This window comes from Tympanuchus pallidicinctus, unplaced genomic scaffold (assembly GCF_026119805.1).
Source record: "Tympanuchus pallidicinctus isolate F22 unplaced genomic scaffold, pur_lepc_1.0 scaffold22, whole genome shotgun sequence".
Lineage (NCBI taxonomy): Eukaryota > Metazoa > Chordata > Aves > Galliformes > Phasianidae > Tympanuchus > Tympanuchus pallidicinctus.
The window spans coordinates 19017849-19029476 of record NW_026294739.1 but is presented as its reverse complement, the minus strand read 5'-3'; the positions used below and the strand labels follow the sequence as shown (position 1 = coordinate 19029476).

The window sequence follows — 11628 nt, the reverse complement described above, 5'->3', positions numbered from 1 at the left end:
TGCTAATACTGTAATCCCGGAACAGGCAGAATTAAGACTTAAATGAAATGCTTCATGTATTGCAGCACGCCGTGTTGCCCAGCCTATCTGGGAGGAGTTAGATAGCAGGTGCAGGATGTATTTTGTGTTTTATATCCCTAGATGCTTTTGAGAATAGCTGTGCTTCATGGTCAGGATTATTCTCGTTTTCCCATCACGTTTTTAATTCTAGATTCTCGTTGTTTGCTTCCCTCCAGAATAGCTCCCTTCTGTATCTATCTGCATTACCATCTCACAAGCAAACTCAAAAGGGTTTCGTCTCCAGGGATGTTTGGGGAGGATCATATTTCAGTCTCCATTACAGCGTCATGCTGAAACCCCTAACGTGACCCATTCCCAGCTGCATGGTGTGCCCTGGAGTTATTCATTCTCTAACCACGGAAACAAATGTCTGCTGGTAACAACTGAAAGAGATCCTTCAGCCCCAGTTCTGTTTGAGAAATCAGTGCCTGTGAGTGACCCAACAAAAACCGCATCACTGGAGCTGACCTTCTGGGGACCTGTGAGCAGCACCACCGTGCAGAGGAGCCCTGCTGGGATGTGCAAGGTCCCGGCTTTGTGCAGAGCAGCGGACCACCGTCGTCTTTGAATCCCTTCCTAGCCCCATTTCCGTGGCCTTATAGATGACTGCCATAGTTCTCCTGGTTTCTTACCAGGCTCCTTCCTCTCTTCACCAGTGGTGTCACCTTCAGCCCCCCAGACAACCTGCCACCACTCCAAGCAGTAAGGGGAGCAAGTGCTGTGCCTGAGGCTTGCTTCAGCTCTCTCTCATTAATCCTCCCTCTGTTCTCATGAGCTCTGTTACTTCCAATCTTGTAGGAAGATGAATTTCTAAAGCTGCCTCTCCAGTGGTACTCTTCAATTTGATTAAATGCATCTGTCATGTGTACAAAAAGCTGGATGAGGCCGAGGTACCCTCCAGACAAGTCTTATCACTGAGGTCGCCCTCATGTCAGGGTGAAATTGCCCATAACAGTCAAGCACACGACAGTGCTTTTGTGGCAGAATTTCTGTTCTCCCCAGGCACTGAGTAGTTTCTATACCACTACGATTTCTGCTCTTTCCCAAAACAGCACGTGGCTGGCTGACCAGTCATTCAAATACTTAATCCTATTTTGAATTTGAATCAGGCTTTGGCCTCAGTAATGTCTTACAGAGAGGATCTCTAAACCTCTCCAGAAATAAAAGTTTCCTCTCTATCTCCTTTATTTCACTGAGCTTTCTGCAGTGACGCTCCTTAATGTTTTGCTATCATCAGGACTGGCTTCAGAAGAGGTTGTCTGGGTGTCCCTTGGACTGACAGTGAGCTCTCAGCCCGTGCTATTGGGCATCCCACCACAGGGGTGCTCCCGTAAATCTTCTTCTAAACTGTTTCTGCTGAAAAAGGCAGATTCCACAGGACTGTCCTGTTGGTTTTGCAAAGATCCATTGATTAAAGTTATGCTTCAAAGAAAAAGCTATTTGAAGCAAAGTTGTAGAAATATCTAGTTGTAGAAATAATCACATTCCAATCAGAAATCACATTTAGCCAGAGTGCTGGGCCCCCTTCTTTCTTCCTTTTGCATCAGTTGAAAACTCAGGGAGTTCCCTGCAGGGGTCAAAGAGATTTGGGCATTAGTATGGAAGGATAAGAAGAGGGATTAATCTCGCTGTCTCATCTTCTCCTGTGGTATGATGAGCACCAGAGTGAGGAAGGCTCATCCTGTAATTAAGCCCTGACTCGAGACTTGGCAGCTTCTTTACAGTTACTGCCTCTGTTACAGGTTTCTGAGTGAACTGCATGGTTCCTCGCAGTCCAAGGCTGGAAAATGAAGATGAAAATGTTGCGTGGAACCAGGCTATGTCTCATCTGCACAGAGTGTAATTCCTTTGGGTTGGGGAATGTGCCTGTGATGCAAGCTGAGCCTGCCTCCTTTGGGTCTCAGGAATGCTCAGAATCATACAATCACTGACTGGTTTGTATTAGAAAGGACCTTAAAGCCCATCCAGCCCCAACCCCTGCCATGGGCTGGCTGCCTCACCAGCTCAGGCTGCCCAGGGCCCATCCATGCCCTTGGGCACCACCCTCTGAGTGAAAATTCCCCCCCAGCGTCCAACCTAAGTCCCCCCCTCTTTTAATTTAAAGCCAAACCATTGCCCAGAAGGGAAATTTACCATTTGGTTTCAGTTCACTTCTCCCAGGCTTTCTTGCTCAGTACTCCCTACGCTGGGCTGAATGGAGAAGACAGGTGGCAACTCCATCAGACTCATTCTCAGTTTGGGTAGAGCATGAAGGAAATCACTATCAGAGCTTGTGGGGACACAGTGAGACCTTGGGAATGGGCAGTGCAGAGTGAACAGAGAGTGTCTCATGGTGGACCGCGCTGCAGACGTGCCTGGGGGAGGCCAGGATAAAAGCTGCTGGAGAGAGAGGATTAAACAGTTCAGTGTCTGCAGGCTGCTTAAAGGACCACACACTATTTTTTCCTATTCATAAGATGTCTTTCAACAACAAACCCAGACAGAAGCATTTGGTGCCATTCAGCTTTCTTTGGGTTTGATGGTAAAGCTTTGGGCATGGTGAGTGCAACGTGTGCATCCAGGTCACACCATCCATCACGTGGAACGTGGGACATTGCTGAAGGCCAGCTCCCACTGTCCCAGTGGTGCAGGTGATGGCAGGGTTTGGTCTCAGTTTTCTGATTGTTCAGATTTTTAGACTCATCAGAACCATCACAGTTTAAAGACCTTGTGTTTAATGATGTGGCCAGGACAGCGTGATATAGAAATCATTAATTTGAATCTTCTCCTTGGGTGTATTTTAGCATTTGCTTGTCAAATTTCACCCAGAGTCTGAGCCATTTCTGCTTGAACTGCAAATAGGGAAAATGAAAGAAGAGGGAAAGGAAAATGAAAAGGGAATGTTACCTTGCAGTTTTAATAGGCAGCTTGGCTTGTTCATCTTGCTACCAATGATGGATGGGGTTTTGCCCACACTGGGATTTGCTGAGAGGTTTGTATTTTCACCAGTTTTCACTTTGCATGCAAACGAGAGAGTTCATTGTCTGCTGCTGCTTTTGCACAGGAGCATAAAAAGCTCAAGTGAGGCAAGTGGGCAGCAAAAAGCTGCGTGTCTGGGATGAGAGCCCACCAACACCCCCAAGGCTGAGCCTTGGTAGCACCAACAGTTCAGCAGGAGAGCTGAACTCAGCTCAGAAATGGGCAGCACTGCAGGAAAGGAAGGACTGTATGGGTCTGATCATTTGTTATCATCGGTGTTCCCATTGATCTGCTATTCCCTGGAGATTTCTTCCTGCTGGAGGCAAAGGGCAGAGCTTGGGAAGGGTCAGCCCTGAGGATGAACTCATTACCCTGATTAAATTGTATTTTTCTTCAGACTGAATGCAGGTTCTGCAATGGATGAAGCTCAGCTGGGTCAGATGGGTCATTCCAGGTCTGTTCCAGCTTCAGATCCTGATTTTGTATCTCAGCTGAAGGACAGTGGGCAGAGCCTGCACCTCTCACATTGCTGTGGATTTAATATCTTAATGCAGCCTTGGCTGAACGCTGCTCCGAGCAGAGCACCTATTGAATTACCCACAGCACATCAGTTGAAATCTCCTGTTTGAGAACCCACAGAGCCTGACCCAGCTCAGCTTTCAGGAGAGGCTGATAAGATCTGAGCTTGTGGTAGCATAGCTTTAGGTTTTAATTGGGTATTCATTAAAGCATTGCCACCCGCTTCTCTTGACCGTGGGGCTGTGGGGGAGAGAGCTCACCAACACCTGCACCTCTCTCATCTGCACACCTGGGTGCTGGCATTCCCTGCACCATCAGGCAGAGTGGGAAAAGCTGTGTGAATTACTGAGTCCACTAGCAGTTCTCCTTTGCTGCACGGCTGTGAGCTTGCAATGAGAGAACCCCAAACAGGCTCCAAAAGTCACACGAGAGGGAAGATGAACCAGATGGCTTCTCTGCAAAATCAAGATTGGATTTTAGGTTAGTTTGTGTATTTTCTAGTAACTTAATATAGCCCTCTTTCTGTTTGTAGAGGGAAATAAGGCAAGTCATTAATATTCACATCGTGGCAGTAAATAGGTTTCAAGCAAGCTTCTGCAGGGCTGGGGGAGGATATTAGGGCTGGATGTTCTCAGCAGTGATGAGACAGCTAGTATGCAAAAAGCTTCTGCCCTTACAGCATAGGGAGAGGATTGGGAAGTTGAGAGAAAGAAAGGTTAATCAAGGGTTCAAAGCAGATAATGGCACTGCTTCTAATTCAGTTAGGTTTAATGCTAAAAATGCACATTTTTGGGAATGCTTTTTGAGGTCACCCAATTATAGGCATGGCGCAGCCCTCGAGATCATCTGGGCAGTGTACAAATGAAATGCTCTTCACATTGACCCACTCTGTATCTCTTTTTATTGCTATTTTTCTGGCCCTTTGCAGACTTCTAAACACTGTCTTTTAGAAATTACATTGCCTGGAAAAATCCACTGGGCTTTTCGGCAGAGGAGTTAATGGCTTTTATGAAGAGGTTTACCTAATGTGAGCTGATGTTTTTGGTCTCCTGAAACCAGTGCTGAACAGAGCTGGAAGTGAGTGTTAAAGATGGGCTGGTGCTGTCTCCTCTGTACTCAGTGTGGGAGAAGGAAGCGTTTTGCTGTGCCCTGCTTTTGAGGACAGCAAAAGTACATTTCAATTAAAAACCAGGAGTAGTGATTGAGTAATTTCTTAATGTGTCCAGTCAGTAAGAGAGAAATGAACGCCTCAATTAGACAAGCTGGATTCATCATTCTGGGAGGAAGGGAGGACAATGTCCTCACTGTCCACATAAAACATTATCACATAAAGCAGCATCGCTTCTGTCCAAACATATTCTTGTAATAGGCAATTTCTGACGTGTGTTTACCTTTTTGGTTTACAAGAACAAAGGTAAACAAGGCCCCTGAAGAAGGTGGTTCAACCCCTTTCCTCCTGGCTGGTTCTCTCCTCCACCTCTTCCTCACCCGTGGGTTGGACATCTGCAAAGGTCCTCATGTGTACTGACGGTTGGACTAAGTGATCTTAGTGGACTTTTCCAACCTTAACGATTCTGTGGTTCTATGATTCTGTGACTCAGTGCCCTGTGCCAGAGCTTGCACTGACATCCTGGATTCACCACATCTGGTTGCCCTCATACTTATTTCCACATCCACGTTCATCTCTTGATGTGGCACGCAGCAAATGTCATCTTTGAGCTGTATCTCAAAGACCTGCAGAGCCTCTGGCTGCTGGAGGGGAAGGTGAGGAGGGTGAATGAATGTCCCTGAGCCCTCCCTGGGGACAAGGACACTACTGCCCAGCCAGCTTGAGGACACTGAGGAATGGCACATGCTGGGAGAATGGGATCACACAGGGAAAAGTGGTGCAGTGCCAGCTGGAGGGGTTAAAAGCAATGCTGTTTTCGGAGCAGACCTGTGAAGTAGGGAGAAATTAAAATGAGTTGTCCATTACTGAGTTTATTGTGCTGATATGTGTTTATTTGGAGTTCAGGATCTGAAAGCAGGCTGGGCTGCTAATTTTAGCACTACTGGATTTCTTGGAGTGTTTTTATTACACAGTTAAGGAGTAGGGAGAGCGATGCATAACGAAATTTTGCTGCTGGATGGCACACAGTGCAGTGCCTATCCCAGCCTGCACCAGAACAGACCCTTAGGGGAGGATGCTGGGTGTCCCATCTCTCCATTTCCTGCAGAATGTGGTTCTGTTTTTCAGGGAATGTCCCCTTTCCTGCAGGCATGGCTCTGAGGTGCATTACGCTGCAGCACAGCTGGTGCTGAGCACAGACTGGTACCAGGTCACTGCCGTTGGCTTGACAACACGTGTGTTCTCCTTTTTATTCTGTAAGCAAGAAACTCCAGTGCTGTGTTGACGCAGAGCAAGTAGCAATTCATTTGCAACTCCCCAAATGAAACTAAATTTCTCAGAATAAATTGAACATGAAAGCAGCATCTGAGCAAACCCAGGTTTCTGATGAATTGCTCAGTCCTGCTTGGACACACAGGCATTCAACTTGAAGATACCAACTTGCCGCCCCAGCCCACTCTCCCAAGTCCCCATTTGTAGCTCTTATCTAAACCAACTCTCCATTTTTTTCAGGGCTTCATATGATTTACAAGACATTGTTTCCTGCTGGCAGCAGATTGCATGCTTGCAAGGAGGACATTTGGAAAAAGGCAGAAGTGGAGTGACACCAACTGGCATAGCTACCCAGCTCTGTATGAGGACAACAAATGGGTGCTTAAACAGAAGTGTGCTTTCACACAGTGCAGTTAGAGATGTTCTTCCTTATGGTGAGTGATGGTCCAAAGGCAGGCAGCAAGGGATGGGTGAGAAGGGCAGCAGAGGCCATGGACTTTGCCATCACCTGCATGTGGGGATGCCCATGGTGGGGGAGGAGGTGTGTGCCTAAGTCTGGTACAGAACGTCAGGGCTGTGCCCCCATCCCTAAGGGCATTTCTAGTTGTATCTTCTTCAGTGGGGAGGAGTGCTGGGTATCCGTCAGTGGGTGCCACAATGCCAAAACCATCACAGGATATGCACAGACATTGACCAGAGATGGATTTGTGTTTCTTCTGCTTTATTGTTGCCCTTCTCTGACTTTGCTTCCCACTGACTCTGTAATTTCCTGTTAAAATATAACAGAAGGCCTGTGCATTTTAATCCCCTGTAATTGCAGCCCTCGTCACCTCGTCCATCCCATGCATCCCACCTCCACTTGCCCCTGGCCCTGCAGAAACACAACATGCTATTACACGAGGAGGCTGCGAGGGGCTCTTGTTCTCCTTTCCTCCCTCCTCTCATTATTTTTAGAGCTCGAGGTTCCTTGCCTCCACCTAGTGCAGGCAGGGGCCATGAGAGCCACCCCCAGAGCAGGTATGACTCAGCCATGCAGTTCCAGGGCTCTTTGTGCAGTTTGGAGGAGGATGAGTCACAGAAGGCTCAGCTGGCAGGATCTGAAGGTGTGTGCTGAAGGTCCACGGCTTCCTACAGCGATCCTACCCCTGGCACTGGCTGTGCACTGTGGATGTGGGGCAACTGATCAGAGAGGTACAGAATATCGTCAAGTCAGCTCTGATTGAGAGAATTTTAAGAAAGAAGTTCGTTCTTAATTAGAAGGTTTGGGAAAATGGTTCTCTGTTAACACAGCCTTCGTCAGCTTTCTGCAGCAGGGGCTCGGGGTGTTTCCACAAACCTCCTGCACACCAGCATGTAGCCCAGGAGTTCTGAAGTGACATTTTTCAGTGACTGAAAACCAGTGAAACAGGAATTGCCCTGATCAGCACTTATGTAGGAGATGATACTTATTTTTCTTGTCCTAGATATCAAGCAAAGAAGTGTCCATAGTTGTCTCCTGGAGACATTTTTCTACCCTGCTTCTACAGAGATTCTATCAAACAAAAGATATCTCCCAATTGTTTCGTATTCCTTTGGACTCAACTCACTGTACAGGAGATGGATGAAGACTCAGAAGGCTTGAATGCACTGCCATAAATCAGCAATGAGAACCAGTTGTTTTATGCTAACATAGAAGCAGACTACTCACCAGGTGGTTGTCCAATAGGAGAACTTTGGCTCCTGATGGGGAATGTTCTCAGTCTTGTGCTCATGCTGAACTAAATCCCAAGAGATGTGGGCATGTAACAAGTACAAGGATGGAGCAGAACTGCTGAATACAGATGCTGTACACTTAATGAGTCTGTAAGCAAAATAAGCCATTTTGGCCTCCTGATAAACATACACTATTGGGTTGAACAAGCAGTAGGCACTCACCAAAAGCCACCTCTTTCATGCTGACAGTGCTGAAAGTCATTTCCTGGTGCTTTTTGAGCAGAAAGGCTGCTATGCTAGTAGATACCTTCTCCATAACATCTTTATTCCTATGGAAAAGGTAGATTTGGAAACAGAAAACATTTTAGCTGTTACTCGAGTTTTGACCAAAGGCTCTGCACCAGCCATTAAAAACTTCACAGGAAAACACTGTAAGCATAGTTGTTGGCTTTTTGAGCAAGATTAAAAGTTTAAAACTCATGGCACGGAGCGAGTAAAAACAAACAAAAGAGCAGTCCTGCTGTCAAGTGTCCAGTCTATGCAGGAGACCAGCGAGAGCCCACGGCCAATGCGTTGTATTGCTGGCAGATCTCTTGTGCTGGCTCTGTAAATTCTTGTCCAAAGCCCAGAACAATCAAGGCGCTCCTATTGAGTTCCTTGACCTTGGGATTAGGCAGGATGTAAAACAGGAGGACACGGGCAGCAGTAACATGTTTTGGAAAAGTTATGCAAATGATGTTAAAGTACACAGTTTAAAATATTAGCTCTGGCAGAGGAAGACTGCTGAAGTTTCAGTCAACGGGAACAAATACTCAATAAATTAAAAACTCCAGATCTGGCTTTGAAACAATTGCTTTGTAAGCGAATGCTCCCTTTTGTGGTCTGCATGAAATGTGCTCGTGGAAGTGATCTGCAGGCAGATGCTGCCATCATCAAATCCACCTGAAGAAATAGATCCAACTTGCACTTCTGTTGCCATCCAGGAGCTTGACAGAGGGCCGACAACTCTCACTATTCTTTTCTGCATAACAGGGATCTTCCTAGAGCAGAGCTGTGACCCATTGGTGGCTGCAGGAGAAAACCTGTATCACTGCTGCCAGGTTAGAGCCCCTTGCTGTCAGCCCAGCACCCACCGTGAGCAGGGGTTGGCTCACATTGTACAATAAAAGCCCAGTCCACTGTGGGATATGTATATTTTTTAAACTAATGCTATAAGCATGCATATCTTTGATGCTTTCAAAGCAAAGTCTACATCACATAACACTGTATCCTGTGATGATTTTGATTATCTGGTAAATCTGCTGTGCTTTTATCCACCATGGATTCCTCTCCCTGAAAGGAGAAAAGAGGTCAGAAAAAGCAAGGAGCTGGCAAAAAAAAGCTCAGTTATTTGGCAGAACAAGGAATAGTTAGTGGCAAGGAGCATGTTTATATAATTAAATTAATAAAATGGGACCAGTCAGGGGTATATTGCTGCTGGGAGGAGAGTGGCACACAGTGCCACAGTGCCACAGTGGCACACAGTGCCACAGCTCTGGCTGCTGCTGTTGTTGCTCCTTTGGCTGTCACAGCCAAACACCTCATGTTGTGTTCATCTTCTGAATGCTGATATAGGTACATAAATGTACCTGTCCCACCTTACAAAGGGAGGAGCAAGACAACAGGGTTTTAAATGAATTTCCTTAGTCTGAGGGCGGTGTGAGCGTATGGGATGGGGAACAGATCTGCTGGCTCTGGCTGTCCTTCTCATCCCTTCAGTACAGGTTCTCCCTGTACTAGGCTGAAGTACAAATCCCCACTGCATTATTGAAGAACACAGGAATTTGATACAGCATTGGTCACTTTTTGCCAAGAGCTGAGGAAAAAGCAGAGCTCCTCTGCAGCTCAGATGCAGCAAAGCCCCAAGATCCCTCACTGCAATCAGCTCAATACTGAGTGCATCGAGCCAGCTGCATGCATTTCACATCAATGGTCACTGTCCCTCTGTCCTACTCTGTCAGAGCTTCTTCTCCCTCTTTCTTTGCTTAATCTCTCACAGGTAATGCAGTAACGTGGTGGATCTTACAAGAGTAACGCATCAAGAAAGAATCATAAGTGGGAAATTTTGCAAATTCAGACTTCTCAAAGATTGTAAAATGATGGTGAACTTAGAAGCCTTGGCTCACTTTTCACATCTGGCTGCAATGTTTCCCTGATTAAGGGCTGTGCACAGCCACAAACATGTTGCCCAGGTGGGAGCTGGGTTCTACCTACAAACTCCGGAGCCTGGAATCACAGTGCCCAAGAAGGAGATGGGTCCCCAGTGCTGCTTCTGTTCTGGGAGCCACCCATGAAACGCTTTTAGCCTGTACCCTTGGTACATCCACTGGGGTCAGACACCCTGCCTGTGGGCAATGTGCACACAGCCTTTGTTTTACAGGTTGAGAGCTAATGGTTATGGTCATGGGTCATCCGATGCCAGCTGGCCGCTATCTGAAGGACAGTCCCAAGCATATTTAATTTATTAGCAGAGAGGCAGCCTAATTGAATTGACAGTCTGCTTACTGGGAACTGGGGATTCTTTCAAGATCTGATCATTTAATGGCAGCGAATCTCTGCCTCAGTGAAAACTTCTGGATTCGATCCAAAGTAAATTAGTCAAAAAGCAGAGCAAAAAACGTGCCCTGCAAACCTCCTACAGATTCTGAGCTGTGTATGAAGGGCTACAGAGGCAGCCTTTGTTATTGTCCTCTTCCTTGTGGTCTTCCAGAGGATACACTGGGCAAATACCACGGGAATAAAGGAAATACTTTTGCCAACAGAAAAGCCACAGATAGTGGCAAAAGGGCAACCCTGCTAACAAGCTTGTAGATGGTATGTTCTGCCTTGGGCAGAAACTGCTGAGCATTATGTACAGTGCTTAAACTTGATTATTTCGTGTTGTGCAACTCTAATCACTTTTGAGCGTTAATGTATGCAAATTAGGAACAGGATTAAAATTATAATTGGGAGTGAAATGTGGTCTTTCTGATGAAGCATAAAATTAGCTGTGTCTCAGCAAAAACCCACCTGAACTGCGTACAGATAGGAGCTTCTTCCAGAGTTGGGGCATTGACTGATTTAGTTCAAATTGAGTTTAAAAAGAAAAAAAAGAGATTTCAAGATACTTCCAATACGTCCAGCTGTGTGTGGTGTTTAGAGAGCTGCTAAGGCAATGTGTAAGAACCCACTCTGTTTTATTCTGTATGGATCAATGAGTCCATCTTTGCTTCAGAGAAGCTGTGTGTCGTCATTGCATTTTCAGAGAAGCAGCAGAGTTGTAGGGAAGCGTCAGAGAAGGTAAGCATCACAAGAACGACGCATGCTGCATTTCATTCAAAATGACCTTCACATTAACTTCTAGCAGATAGGGTCTGACCAGAATAATGAATCAAAACTGAGTCACTAGGCACTAGTGCTGGCTGCCTGAATCACTCTGTGAGTCATGTTTCATCCAAGATATCTCTGTGGGCATTTGGGGAGTTCCTGTTAGCGCAGGACAGCTGCCTGGGCCAAGTGAGATGATGGGATTTTGGGATGAGCTACAAACAAAGGGGCCTCAAAGTAGATGGGAACATACAGGCAGCCATGTCCCATTGTGTGCTAGTGAGAAGCCATCCTATGTCTGTCCCTTGGCCAAGAGACACAGAGGAACATGGCTGAGAACAGCACCTGGGAAAAGTTGTATTGAAGTCCAACTGTCAACCGCCACCAATGTGCTGCTGGAGGACCATGAACTACAGGGCTGACCTCTTCCAAACACTCAGATAATTGTAAGTTTCATTTCCACTCTTCTCAGCAAGTTGCCAGCTGAGCATACTTACAACCTGCAACAGGTCTGTTAATTCCTGCTTTTGTGGATGTGCTGTAACTCAGCACGGGATGATGAGGTGTAGTCTGGGAAGAACGTGTGCCAACAGCATTAGTGCCTGCTGATCAGCTATTGTAGGGAACGGGTAGTTTTCACAATGGGGTTTGCAATTTTATGCTAAAATGTAATG

The 11628-nt window shown here is 46.4% G+C and overlaps 1 long non-coding RNA gene across 1 annotated transcript; it reads left to right on the top strand.

Moving 5' to 3' along the window:
- The first annotated feature begins 3792 nt into the window (after positions 1-3792).
- On the top strand, positions 3793-8999 carry LOC128082073 (uncharacterized). The gene is made up of 3 exons (XR_008207539.1): positions 3793-4017; positions 6158-6351; positions 7381-8999. It is a non-coding gene; the product is annotated as an uncharacterized LOC128082073 (long non-coding RNA).
- The last annotated feature ends 2629 nt before the right edge of the window (positions 9000-11628 follow it).